At 39.5% G+C, this 13,721-nt stretch overlaps 3 pseudogenes; all 3 read right to left on the minus strand.

Annotated features, from left to right (window-relative positions):
• Positions 1 to 4,552: 4,552 nt before the first annotated feature.
• LOC147465142 (uncharacterized) lies at positions 4,553 to 5,327 on the minus strand (annotated as a pseudogene).
• An 801-nt stretch (positions 5,328 to 6,128) lies between these two features.
• On the minus strand, positions 6,129 to 8,708 carry LOC147465143 (uncharacterized; annotated as a pseudogene).
• On the minus strand, positions 7,317 to 7,947 carry LOC147465144 (uncharacterized; annotated as a pseudogene).
• Positions 8,709 to 13,721: the final 5,013 nt, after the last annotated feature.

Here is a 13,721-nt window from a genome sequence, read left to right on the forward strand (position 1 = left end):
GAGTATCACTCAATTTTAGCACATGAAACTTGGGAATTGAAAGAGTTACCTACAGGTTAAGAGGCATTGCCATGCAAATGGGTTACAAAAAGAAGTATATCACAGATGATCCTGAGCCTAAGTATAAGGCAAGATTGGTTGCTAAAGGGTTCAAGCAAACAAAAGGTGTGGATTTCAATGAACTTTTTTCTCTGGTGGTCAAGATGACTACATTGCATCTTGTGCTTGGTCTAGTAGCCATCGAGGACTTGGAGTTGGTCCAAATGGATGAAAAGACAACATTTCTTTATGGGGATCTTGAAGAAGATGTTTACATGAAACAGCCAGAGGTTTTGCGATAAATCCTAAGAAGCCAACAAGGGTAGAGCTAGTGCGTAGACTCAAGAAATATTTGTATAATTTAAAGCAAGGTTCAAGGCAATGGAACATCAAATTTTATAAGTACATTTAGTCCCAAGGCTACATATAGAGCCAAGAGGATCATTGCTTGTACACAAAGAGGTTGAATGATGGTTCCCTCATCATTCTAATTTTGTATGTGGATGATATGCTCATAGTCGGGAAGTCAAAAGTTGAGATTGCACTTTTAAGGATGCCTTAAGCAAGAAATTTGCTATGAAAGATTTGGTGATACCCGTCACTTTCTTGGTATGCGTATCAAGAGAGATCACAAACGTGGTATACTTGAACTTTTGCAAGAAAAGTATGTCCACAAGCTGGTCTTGCAACATTTTAATATGCAAAGGGAGAAAGCATTGAGTACCCCAATGGTAACATACAAAAAATTAGCAAGCATGATTGTCCCAAATCAAATGCTGAAAAGGCAGAGATGGAAAACGTGCCGTATTCTTTGGCAATTGGCAATCTCATGTTTGCCATGGTTAGCACACGGCCAGACATTGCATATGTAGTGGGAGTGGTCAGCACGTTCATAGCAAATCCAAGCAGAAAGCATTGGGAAGCAGTGAAGCACATCTTGAGATACACCAAGGGCTCAGCTAGCAAGTGCTTATGCTTTGAGAACAGTGATACATCCATAGTTGGATACACTGATTCAGAATATGCGTGTTGTGTGGACACTAGGAGATCCACATTTGGCTACGTTTTCTTGTTCGTTGGAGTGGTAGTTTCTTGGAGATCATGTATCCAAAATTGCACTTCATCTTCCACCACTGAGGAAGAGTATGTTGCAGTTTCTAGTTCCAATAAGGAAGCTGTGTGGTTTTCTCGTCTAGTGGGAGATTTTGGTATACACCAAATTCCATCGCTACATTGTGATAGTCAGAGTGCAATTGTGTTAGGAAAGAACCCCGTGTTTCACTCCAAGTCAAAACCGATAGAGGTCAGGTATCATGTGGTACGGAATATTTTGGCTAGCAAACGCATTGAGTTAGTCAAAGTTCACACGGATGAAAACCCAGCGGATGCTCTAACAAAGAGCCTAGCCTCAAAGTGGTTTGCACATTGCATAGATCCACCAAAGAACTCTACGTACTCTGCATCCCCTTCCCCCTTCTCCTTCTGTCTCTTACACTCACCTCTCAGCACCATCACAATCCAGAGGATCTTTGTCAGCTAGATTGATCAAATTTTGCCATGATTCCACAATAAAAAATGCATCGCTTTGTGTCAAAATATCTACCGTGAAGAAGTAGTAACCTTTACATCATGTTGCCATGTAGGACTTGTACTATAAAAAAACATAGAAATGAGCATCAACTTGAAAAAGTACTACACCATACATCAAAGAATAGAGATTTGTTGTTGGGATACAACCCCACAAATACTCCTCCTCCTCTTTTTCTTATTGTGTAGCCCTTTCCATGGCATCGTGTAGCCATCTTAGGCTCATGAATGATCACAAGCTCTCAAGATCTTCAAGATAACACATTGGTGGTTGCTTTTCCATTCTAAAGGCTTAGCCATGTTTTTCAATTAAGTCGATCGCATACCAACATTGTCAGCCATCTTAGGCTCATGAATGATGACAAGATCTCAAGATCTTTTGGATAACACATCAATGGTTGCTTTTCCAATTTTAAAGGCTTAGCCATGTTTTTTAGTTGAGCCAATCGCATACAAACATGCCTTGTAGATTGTAGGATTGGTTCCATATCCATTGTTTTAGTCCTAAATTATTGAGAAGTTATGGTTTTTAGTACAAGGTAAGTCCAATAAGTAAGAAAGCGTGTTTTACTAATGTCATTCACACATACCGATGAATTATTATAGCAATAATTTGATCTATGATTGATGGATCGAACTCACCATATTCATGGATGTGTTGCTATGCAACACGCCATGCTCAATACACATCTCATTTGCATTGGTTATAAGGACATGAAACCTTGACCAAGATATAGGCATCTCGATTGGACGGTCCCACAAGTTGTCGCGAGTGATAATGCTTGCGGATACAATAGTAAACATAAAGTTGATTTGAACTTTAGAAATGGCTTATGCACTTACTATTTTTGTGCATTGCTTTTTACACAACGTGCCTTTGTGCCTATTGATGGTTTGAGCAAGCTATGTCTCTTGCCATTTGTGCTAACAAGAATGTATACGGCTTCCCAAACAATCAAAGTGCAAAGTTGTAAACAAAAATGGTGAGTGGACAAGCCATCCTAAATTAAGTCCAATGTAGCAAGTTTTTAGAGTAGATAACCACAAAAGAATTTCAAAAAGCAGCTTGTTCACTTGCCATTTATGCTTACTACTTTGCACATGGCTTGCTCTTATTCTTGTTGCTTCACATATAGCTTGCCAATATGCAAAGCAACAAGGAGAAATATTGACAAGTGAGCAAGTCATTTTTGAAGTATATTTGCATTTTTCTCTTAAAAATGTAAATGGGGTCCAAAAATAGCTTATTGCAACTTCGCATATGGCTTGTTGTAGCCATCAATAGATATATGAGCAAGCTATATGCAAAGTGAAAATCATATATAGCAAGCCATATACAAAGCAGCAAGCAAAACTATAAGAGAGCCGGTTGTTTCTAAAGTTCATTTTCTTTTTTAAGAGAAATGCATACGGCATGCAGAAACCATCAAAGGATAAGTGAGAAAGCCATGACTGATTAGTGATGCATCAGTCTATATCCGGCATTCTCATGGTGATTACCTAATCCAAGCTCTATATGTAGATGACATACTCATACTTGCTCCAAATATGAACTTGATGGCTCAAATCAAGCATGAATTGTCAATGGCCCTTCTACATGCCCAATGGGGGCAAATTGTCCTACATTCTTGGCATGGAAGTCCATCGACGTCGTCCCTCTATGACTCTACGTTGATCTCAAAGAAAACTTGCAGCAGTTGACATTCCTAAAAAATTCAATATTGGTGTCATTCAAGACTATACTACTCTATTACCAAGTAAATGTAAGGCATTACTAGATGGAGGACCAAAAGTTGCTAAATCCTCATGGGTCAAGAGCTCAAAAGCATCAAGATATCGTAGTATGGTAGGTAGCATAAGATATTTAGTTACTTGCACTAGGCAAGACATAGTCTTTGCATTAGGATTGTTATCTCGTTTATGCATAATCCAACACCACGTCATGCCTTTATTGTTGTATGCTTACTTCATTACATTGTGAAAGCATACAACCTAGGAAGTACCTTTTGAAAGGATCACTAAAATCCTCTCCGTGTAGAAGGCAGAAAGGCAAACTTGTTTATCTACTCGCGAATATGCTTTTACTCTAGCAGCAGGTGTCGTCTCCTACACAAGAAGTTTTGGACAAATTCTCACAATAATTCCCACATTGTGACTTACCTCAACATAATGAGCTTCTGTGAGGGAGGCACCGCATACCTAGCTAGGTACGATTGGGGGCATGGGACCACCGGTCCCACCATGCCCCCAATCGTACCTAGCTAGGTATGTGGTGCCTCTCAAGCAGAAGCTCATGATGTTATTCATTGTATGAAAAACACTAGATAAGACTCCGTTTTCCTACATGAGAAATTTTTTAAATCTTCTTGTGGCTAGAAAAGCAAGAGACAACAAACTATATCTCTTTCTAGCTGTGAAGCAAAAGAAGCAATTTGTCAGCCAACCTACTGTAAGAACTCAGCATCAACATTTCGAAACCTCATCAAATTTCATGTGATAGCTCTGTTGCAATCGACTCAGCAAAGAAAGCCGAACAATGAGAACAGCTGAAGGATATGGACATTACTGTTGAGCACTTTATAAGGGAACAAGTACAAGAAGGTGCTATAAATATTGCTTATATACCTACGTCAGTAAATGCAGCTGATTGTCTCACCAAAGGACTCTCAAAATCAAAGCACAGGATATGCAATGATCTTGCAGGGTTGGAGTATACTAATGTTTGATATTTTGTAGCTATGGGGGACGTATTGGAATAAAAAGATATCTACAAAATGAAAATCAAAATCAAAACTGAAATAATGATTAAAGAACTGAAAAGGTGCACATTCTGAGTGCCTATGTAAAACGTCGGCTCTCTGATTTCCCTCCCTCTCTCTCTCTCTCTCTCTCATGCACAAATTAACAAAAAGCAGTGAAGAAAGCTGGTTTATTAATTGTATTGATCATGTCCGCGGCTGTGGCAGGCCGTCGTGGCCCCAGCTGTTGAAACTAGGCATATTACACAACGGGGCGAATATTGACGCTGGCATAGACCCTACGGAGGAGCAGGGGCATGTTTCCGGAGATCCATGGATGCGTAGGTACAATCCATTGAGGCCTATCGGTGGCTGACCCAACAACGGTGAGGCTACTGAGGCCGGTACCGAGGAAGTAGCTTTCGCAGCGAGCGCCGGTGGTCTCAGGGCAGGGCAAGGGCACATTGCAAGCTGGAATCAGTTTGAACTCGGCGGCCAAACTAGAGTTCTCTACAACCGAAAGGATAACCCTTCGATGCCAAGCGCTGAATTGCCAGCCAAGCTTCAGCTGCGTTTCGGAGTTGGTAATGGTGAAAGCAGTCCCCAACGTGATGTTCTCTCCCGCCGACGACGCCAGCGCTGTCAAGGTGAACTTATATCCCTCGTCGCTGGCATTGGCCGTGAATGAGATGGGCTGGCCAGGCCAACCGCTGACTATCAATCCAGCGCATTGCTGTAAGGAGCCACAAGGTGGTACTCCACATCGAACTGCGCTGGCTCGTTGCACACACTCTGAAAGGGGTAGGCATATTCTTCGACTGGGCAGCCCTCCTCTCGAACCGAGAAACCCAAGCCAGCTGTACCCTGCTGGCCGCCGTCCGCCAGAAGTCCCATAGCACCAGCTATGTTTAGCGCCACCATCGCAGTACCCAGGCAGATTAACGCCGCGATGCTGCAAACAGATCAGCCCAAAACCAGAAATATTAGTACACTCACGATCATGCGCGCAGGTGCTGTTCACACTAAATTATTATATATTATATATATAGATTAAACTGCAGCTACTGAGACAGGAGAGAGAGGGATCCAGAGATCAGAGAGAACGAGGAAGCTAGCTATCTCGACATTTTGATGCGCGCAGCAGCCATGGAGGAGTACTTCACTAGTGCAAGCTGTGCCAAATTGGGTGAGTCGCGCGCAATTTATAGTGATCCAGCCTCGAGCCTGCACGTATAACCGTGGTGAGAAACAGCGTCTAAATATCCCGCACTTCCGTCACATTTCAATGGGTCTCACGGTCTCGCCACTTTGTTGTGTCCTTCTCATATTTCCAAACTTTTGCCCATGTGCTCAAATTCTCGTACCATACTGCCACATGGCAAGCTCATTGATGGAGCGTACGTTGCTAGTTTACAATGGGCATATAAAACCAAACTTTTTCCCATGTGCCAAACTTCTCGTACCATACTGTCATACCACACCTCTCTTATTCTCTCAATTCTCTCCAAACATTCGCACTAATTTGACCTGCTGCCAAAATTGCGGCAAATACGTATGCATACGTATTTGCCGCAATTCCCGGTATGCATACGTATGCATACCGGGAGAGTAGAAAAGAAATTCATTACGTCGAAGATTCCTTGGCATCTACATAAGGTGAAACGTATTTAAGGATAAAAGCGACGCAAGAGGCGGTTCCCATGCGTATCGGACACCCGCAAGGAGAAAGCACAAGCAGAAAGAACGGAAAACATATCCATCGATTTATTGGTAAGAAATAACCCATGCCATAGACCATCTGCGGAAAATGTCGGAAACATGTATAGTGGTTAATGAAGCAAGAGGAGAATACAAGTTCTGACAAACACAGTTGCAAAGAGTGTCAGCGATAAAATTTATTCGTGATATTATTTAATCTGGTTACAATTGCATTGAGTCTGTTAAGCTGCACTTTCAATGATGTGACCTCAGTGCGCAAGCATTGTATCTGCTCTTGCAATTGGGAGATTTGCACGTCTGTTACATTCACTTCGTACTCGCTAATCATATTTTTTAAGTTATCCACAGAGTTATGAATGAAAGTACGTAGAGTAGTCTAGTGTTCGGGAGTGTCTCCACGCAGCTGGTGCAACATTTGTAGGAGCACGTCATGCAATCTGTCGAGCGTTGCATCATCGTCCAATGTAGGCGGCTCCGGTGCCTGTGTATCTGCACTATCCCGAGGGCTAGACTGCTCCATCGACCCTGAAAAAAATCAAGAAATGTTTCAGAGGAAAACGCAACGACAGTAGCCGTCGGGGAAGTCATTGTAGTATATTATATACATCATTTTAACTAGCAATAGTAGTGACTCCTCGTCTAGTGAGGAGTGGGATGAACTCTGCGCCGAGAACTGCATCCTCTTCGTCCTCACTGTCGACCACAACAATTTTTTCTTTGCCTTTTACAGTTGAACAGTTGCCGACGACTCCCTCGCAAGCATCTGCGCGAAGTGATACATCCTCTTCCTCCTCATTGTCCAGCACAACAACTTTCTCTTTCCCTTTAAAAGTTGAAGGATTGCCGAGGTCCTTCATGCACATTTGTTGGGTAGACAACTGCAGTTTTCCCTTCATCGCTGACAACAGGTTGCAAATCATTAACAATGTTAGCAGTGTCATTTACCATTAAAGCACAAATAATGTTAACGAGAAGAAATCAATCTACCTGTGGGTTTCTTGCCACCTTCTCAGGAACCAGTCGATGCGAGGTTGCGCGTTCGTGTAAGCCTCGTCAAGAACAAAAATATCAATCACATCCTGATATGTTGTAGAGGAAGGGAAAATCATGGTCTGCCATAATGCTTTGATCTTTTTCAAAGGCATTCCACGGCCGTGAAAAGGTGTTATCCACGAGGAAGACGGGTAGTACTTGCCAGACTTTAGCATATGGTGCAACGTTGACAAAAAGTTGTTAGCAATTGGGTGCTTCAAGTGGAATTTCCAATACATAAGTGCACGATCAAAAATATTCACATGCGTCAGACAAACTCTATTTTTTAGCTCGTTTGCCCCATATTGTGTGTATAGTTCAATTCCCTTGTTGATGTCATCAATTGTTACATTATGCGAGAAGTTCTGATAATGTGGTTGATCCATATCTTTCATGCAATACCCCAGCATACCATGAAAGGTGTGCATGTTCTTTTGCTTGAGGGCACGACAGAGAATATTTGCTCCGACAGGACTATGAATATCCCATCCTAGGTACTGCTTTAATTTCTTGCTCACTGCAATAATCGAAGTTGCCATGATCCGAACAACCATCTGAAAGTGGAGGTGGAAGATGGTGCCCCCTCGCTTGATCGAGCACATGCCAGCATCCGCCTCCTCCTCCACAAAGGCTTTCAGCCTTGGAAAAAGAGCAACATCCACATCACTACCGCCTGTAGACACCGTTATGCTCAGCTCGAGCATCTTCGTAGGTTTGTTGCCTTTGGTACGCGTCATTCTCTCTTCTTCCGAGAGCCTAGGCCGGCCTCCCTCCCTCGAGGTCTCTTTGAACTAGAGGGTTGTACATCTCCTGAACTCGCAAGGTTCTTCATCTTACCCATTTCACAACAATCCTAAAGCTACAATGCACTGAACTATGACATGTAAACTTACGTGCACACAACGACAACGAAAGCAAACAACGAGCAGATCGGTTTACCTGCGTCTTGTGATGCATTGTTGCAACAAACAGGTTTGTGTCGTCCTCAGCATCGCAACAATACACATTCAACAGCGTGTTGTCGTTGTCGATGGATATCTACTGCTCTCCTCAAACACTACAGCAGAGCAGACTTTGCTGCTATCGTCGACCACAGCTGCAGCAAAAAACGTGACAGGTCAGTAGAGGCTGCTGCCATCGTCTACTCCCTACACTTGGGATGTCGGGTACAACCAAAAACGTAACGCCTCAGGACAGGCTGTTGGCCATCCTCTGCTCGCTACACTTGAGATGGCGGGTGCAACCACAAACGTGACGCCTCATGACAGGCTGTTGGTCGCCCTCTGCTCGCTGCGGTTGCGAAGGCGAATGCAAACCAAAGCCACGCCTGAGCACAGGCTGTTGGGCCATCCTCTGCCCTCTGCAAACAGAATAGGACAGGTTGTTGTGCCGTCACGTACTACCCCATACCTCGTTGCATTGGTGCGATGGCAGCTGCATAGCAGTAGCGCGTTATCACCAACTAAACCACACACCTGACTATATTGTACTGCCACGACCACACCATGCGATGGCAACTTTCAAAACTGGCAGACGCCACACGTCCAACGTCTCCCTACCCTTCTAACACAACGTCCAAATTACATATTCCATTCTCTTGTCTGGGGATATTTTAGCATTTTCCACAGCCGGGTACTCTATACTCTTTATAATGCAGCTTAAAATTTTCAAGGAAGGAGAGGGCATCCATGTGTCACTCTCTGGTTCATTTCAAAAAACACCTTACAAAACATATAATCTAAAATGCAAAGTAAAGGGTAAGATTGTAAGAATGACTGCCTTTGCAAAAATGCCTTACAAAATATCTATATCTATACTATATATGAAGCAGCTTAAAATTTTTAAGGAAGGAGAGACCCTCCATGTGTCACATTTTGCTTCGTTTAAAAGAAAACCTTGCAAAACAAAAGTGAAGGGTTAGATTTAAAATGCAAAAGTAAAGGGTAACATTGTAAGAAGTGACAATCTTTTTAAAATGTAAAGTCAATAAACTTTCTACTTTGCATAGAATAAATGCTTTAGTTTAAATGTACATAACAAAAAAAGATAATTTTAGTGAAGATTTTATTATTTAATAAGAATTTAATTTTTATATATATATTCGATTTTATCTTTTCAAGGGGTTTTTTTCAAGACCAATATTAATATTCTTTTGAGATTTCTAAAAGTTGTCTTTTTCTAAGAGATCGAGAAAAAAAAAAGCTCGCCTCATGTCTTGCTTTGAGGATATGTATGTAAATAAAGAGGTCGATTCACGTTATTGGTTGAGAGAGAGAGAGAGAGACGTCTGTATGTGTATACACATGCATGAGAGAGAGAGAGAGAGAGAAAATATTTTATCGTTGAGTTCATAGGCACTATATCTCATCAAGGGCATCTTTCAAGCCTTTTCAATTTCCAAGATATGATGGTTTTCTTCGCATTATAGTGTAATTTTAAAAGGATAGCTAACGTTTTTCGCCGGTAGAAAATGAATGAAATGCCTGATAAAAACCAACCCTCACATTAGCACCCCAAATGAGGAGAGAGATTGCCCAACGGGCCTTTAACCAGTTCCCGAATATTTTGTCTTTTTTATTTTGACATGCAAGGGTGCCTATTAAAAATCAACGAGAGAGAGAGAGAGAGAGAGAGAGAGAGAGAGAGAGAGAGAGAGAGAGAGAGAGTTAAAATGTGGGCCATGCTTTGAAACCTATAAATTCTCTAAATATTGACATGCAAGGGTGCCTATTATAAATCAACCAGAGAGAGAGAGAGAGAGAGAGAGAGAGAGAGAGAGAGAGCATAATTTTTGAGTGCCCAACAAATGATGTGACAAGGAGAAGTAAGAAGAGAAAAAAACATAACAAAATGTTCAAGGGTGTAGGAACAATTTAAAAAGACACTAAAAGTTGCACAAGTCTTCAACAAAAGTAAATATCTGTTGAGGGGGAGAGAGAGAGAGAGAGAGAGAGAGAGGTTTTACTGTGGGGGGAGGGGGGGAGTATAAAATTTTGAATGTCATAATTACAGTACTAGAATAATAGCAAGAAGCCTCAAAACGTATGTGGCAAATCTTTGATTCAAGCATTATACACACACACACACACACACACATACATATATACATATATATATTTTATTTATTTATTGAGTATAAAATTTTGAATGTCATAATTACGGTACTAGAATAATAGCAGGAAGCCTCAAAACGTATGTGGCAAATCTTTGATTCAAGCATTATACACACACACACACACACATACATATATACATATATATTATTTATTTATTTATTTATACACACAGGTACATACATTCATACGTATACACACATATACATATACATATGTATGTGTCTGTGTGTGTGTGTACTTATATATTTATTTATATACACACATACATAGACACGTGCATATATATATGTATGTGTGTGTGTTTATATATATATAGGAAAAACTACCAAAATACCCCTCTAATTTGTGGAAATTTCCAAAATATTCCCTAATTTTTAGAAAGCTAAAAAATACTCCAAATAAGTTCCCAAAATTCCCTTCAAATTTTTCAAATTCTCGAAATACCCTTTGTTGTGAGATTAAATTTCTCCAACAATAAAAAACCTTGTAGCTTTTCATAAGAAGGCTGATTATCTTTGAATACAAGAAGCTAAAACTAGAATTTTGAGTTGGTTATGTAGGCTTTGCAGATGAATTGCTTCATTATTTTTAGACATAATATGTATATATACATGTATACATACGCATGTATGTATGCACACACACACACACACATACACAGAGAGAGCTTTACATCTTAAAAACAATCATAATTTCAATGAAATATTTATTCATCGAGTCTTCTCAAGCACACATTGTGTGTGTGCGTGAGTATGTGTGTGTGTGTGTGTGTGTGTGTGTGTGTGTGTGAGAGAGAGAGAGAGAGAGAGAGAGAGAGAGAGATTTATGTGTATCATTTCTATATCATTTCAATTTTATTAGAGGCACTATATCTCGCCAAGGGCATCTTTCAAGCCCTTCCAATTTCCAAGATATTATGGGTTTCTTCACATTATAGTGTAATTTTAAAAGGATAGCTAACGTTTTTCACCGGTAGAAAATGGATGAAATGCCTGATAAAAACCAACCCTCACATTGGCACCCCAAATGAGGAGAGAGATTGCCCAGTTGACTGACCTTTTACCAGTCCTCAAATATTTTGTCTTTTTTATTTTTAAGAGTTAAATGTGGGCCATGCTTAGAAACCTATAAATTTCTAAATTTTGACACGCAAGGGTCCCTATAAAAACACACACACACACACACACACACACACACACACACACACACACACACAGAGAGAGAGAGAGAGAGAGAGAGAGAGGATAATTTTTGAACGCCCAACAAATGATGCGACAAGGAGAAGTAGGGAGAGAGAAAGACATAGAAAAATGTTCAAGGATGTAGAAACAAATTAAAAAGACACCAAAAGTTGCACGAGTCTTCAATAAAAGTGAATATCTATGGGGGAGAGAGAGAGAGAGAGAGAGAGAGAGAGAGAGAGAGCGATTGACCAATCATAGTCCATGCAAACTGCTATCCAACCAACGTGTGTGTGTGTGTGTGTGTGTGTGTGTGTGTGTGAGAGAGAGAGAGAGAGAGAGAGAGAGAGGTTTTGCTGCCCGCGGAAGGACATATAAATTTTGAATGTCATAATTATTGTACTTAAAAAATAGCAGGAGGCCTCAAGACGTATGTGGAAAATCTTTGATTCAAGCATTTTATATATATATATATATATATATATATATATATATATACATACACATATATATATATATATACACACACAGATACATACATTCATACATATACACATACACATATACATATATACATATGTATGTGTCTCTATGTGTGTGTATATACTTAATTAGTTATTTATATACACACACACATAGACACATGTATATGTGTGTGTGTGTGTGTGTCTATATATATATATATATATATATATATATATATATATATATATATATATATATATATACTACCAAAATACCCCTCTAATTTGTGAAAATTTCCAAAATATCCCTTGATTTCAAAAGCACAAAAATACCCCAAATATTTTATCATAAGTTCCCAAAATTCCCATAAAAATGTTCAAAATTCCCAAAATACCCTTGGTTGTGAGATTAAATTTCTCCAACGATAAAATTTTTTAAAGCTTTTCGAAAGAAGACTGATTATCTTTGAATACAAGAAGCTAGAACTAGAATTTGAGTTGGTTATGTATGAATTGCTTCATTCTTTTTAGACATAATATGTATCTGTATGTATATATACATGTACTCATACGTATGTATGTATGTACAACACACACACATACACACACACACACACACACACATACAAAGAGAGAGCTTTATGTCTTAAAAACAACCATAATCTCAATGAAATATCTATTCATAGAGTCTTCTCAAGCACACATTGTGTGTGTGTGTGTGTGTGTGTGTGTGAGAGAGAGAGAGAGAGAGAGAGAGAGAGAGAGTTATGTGTATCATTTCTATATCATTCCAATTTTATTAGATGCTTCAAATCTTTGAAATAATTTGAGGTTTTTTCAATGATGTTAGAATATTCTATAACTTCTTCATTGATGTCAATGGTGACATCTTCTTTATTAGTAAAATCTTTAAAGTTTCCATAAAGAAGATGCTCCCCTACTATGGATATAATGGTGGCAACTAACAAATTGAGTCCATGAAGTTTCTAGGAGAGAAAGAAATGTAGGCCGAGATCCAAGCTAAAATGTAAGAAAATTTGACGTGATCAAAAGCTCAACAATATAGTAGGTATGATATTTGTACTCTCCAAATTTTCAAAGGATATAATGTGCATACAAAAAGACTCTCTCCTACATTGCCTCAATGTTTGGTCTCACATGCAAGGGAGTAGGAGCTAAGGAGCTAAGCCAAATAGTTGGCATGATATAGATTGTGCATAAGGAAATAGTCTCAAGCATGTAAATGGTTGAGTACAATATGCTTTCACAAAGAGGAACATGCTTTTGTAATTCGGGGAGAGAGGGACAGAAAGATCAATGGCATGCATGATTTCAGGTCATCGACTTCATTTGCAGCACATCCTTCAGTTTAACACAATGGCCAAAACTCTTACAAAAATAAACAACTAAGCAACCTTATTTTACTTTCATTTCTATCACATTTAAAGATGCAAATGACATGAAAGTGTAAATAAAAAAATAGTGGGAACCTTATTGTATTAAGCTGCTTATGCATTATTGTGATTAGGTGATGATTTAAACCATTACTATGCTTGTGCAAAAAACTTAGATAGATATACGCGAGTCATCTAGAGAGAAAAATAGATGGAAGGGTCAATCACATTCTTAACACTAGGTTGGTAATGGGACACTTTTATGTCCTTGGACACTTTTATGTTCTGTTAAGTGACCATTTTCCTTGAATTATGTCAAGAGTTTCAAAATGGATTTTGAGGTGCTATCTATCTAGAAAGTTGTCTCATGAGCTGAAAAAAACTTGACATTTTTTTGGAATATCAATTCCATCTTTAACCTTGTCCTTGCACAACATTTCACAACCTAAAT

The sequence above is a fragment of the Adiantum capillus-veneris genome, chromosome 1 (genome assembly GCF_014529385.1).
Source record: "Adiantum capillus-veneris isolate H3 chromosome 1, ASM1452938v2, whole genome shotgun sequence".
NCBI classification, from domain to species: Eukaryota; Viridiplantae; Streptophyta; class Polypodiopsida; order Polypodiales; family Pteridaceae; genus Adiantum; species Adiantum capillus-veneris.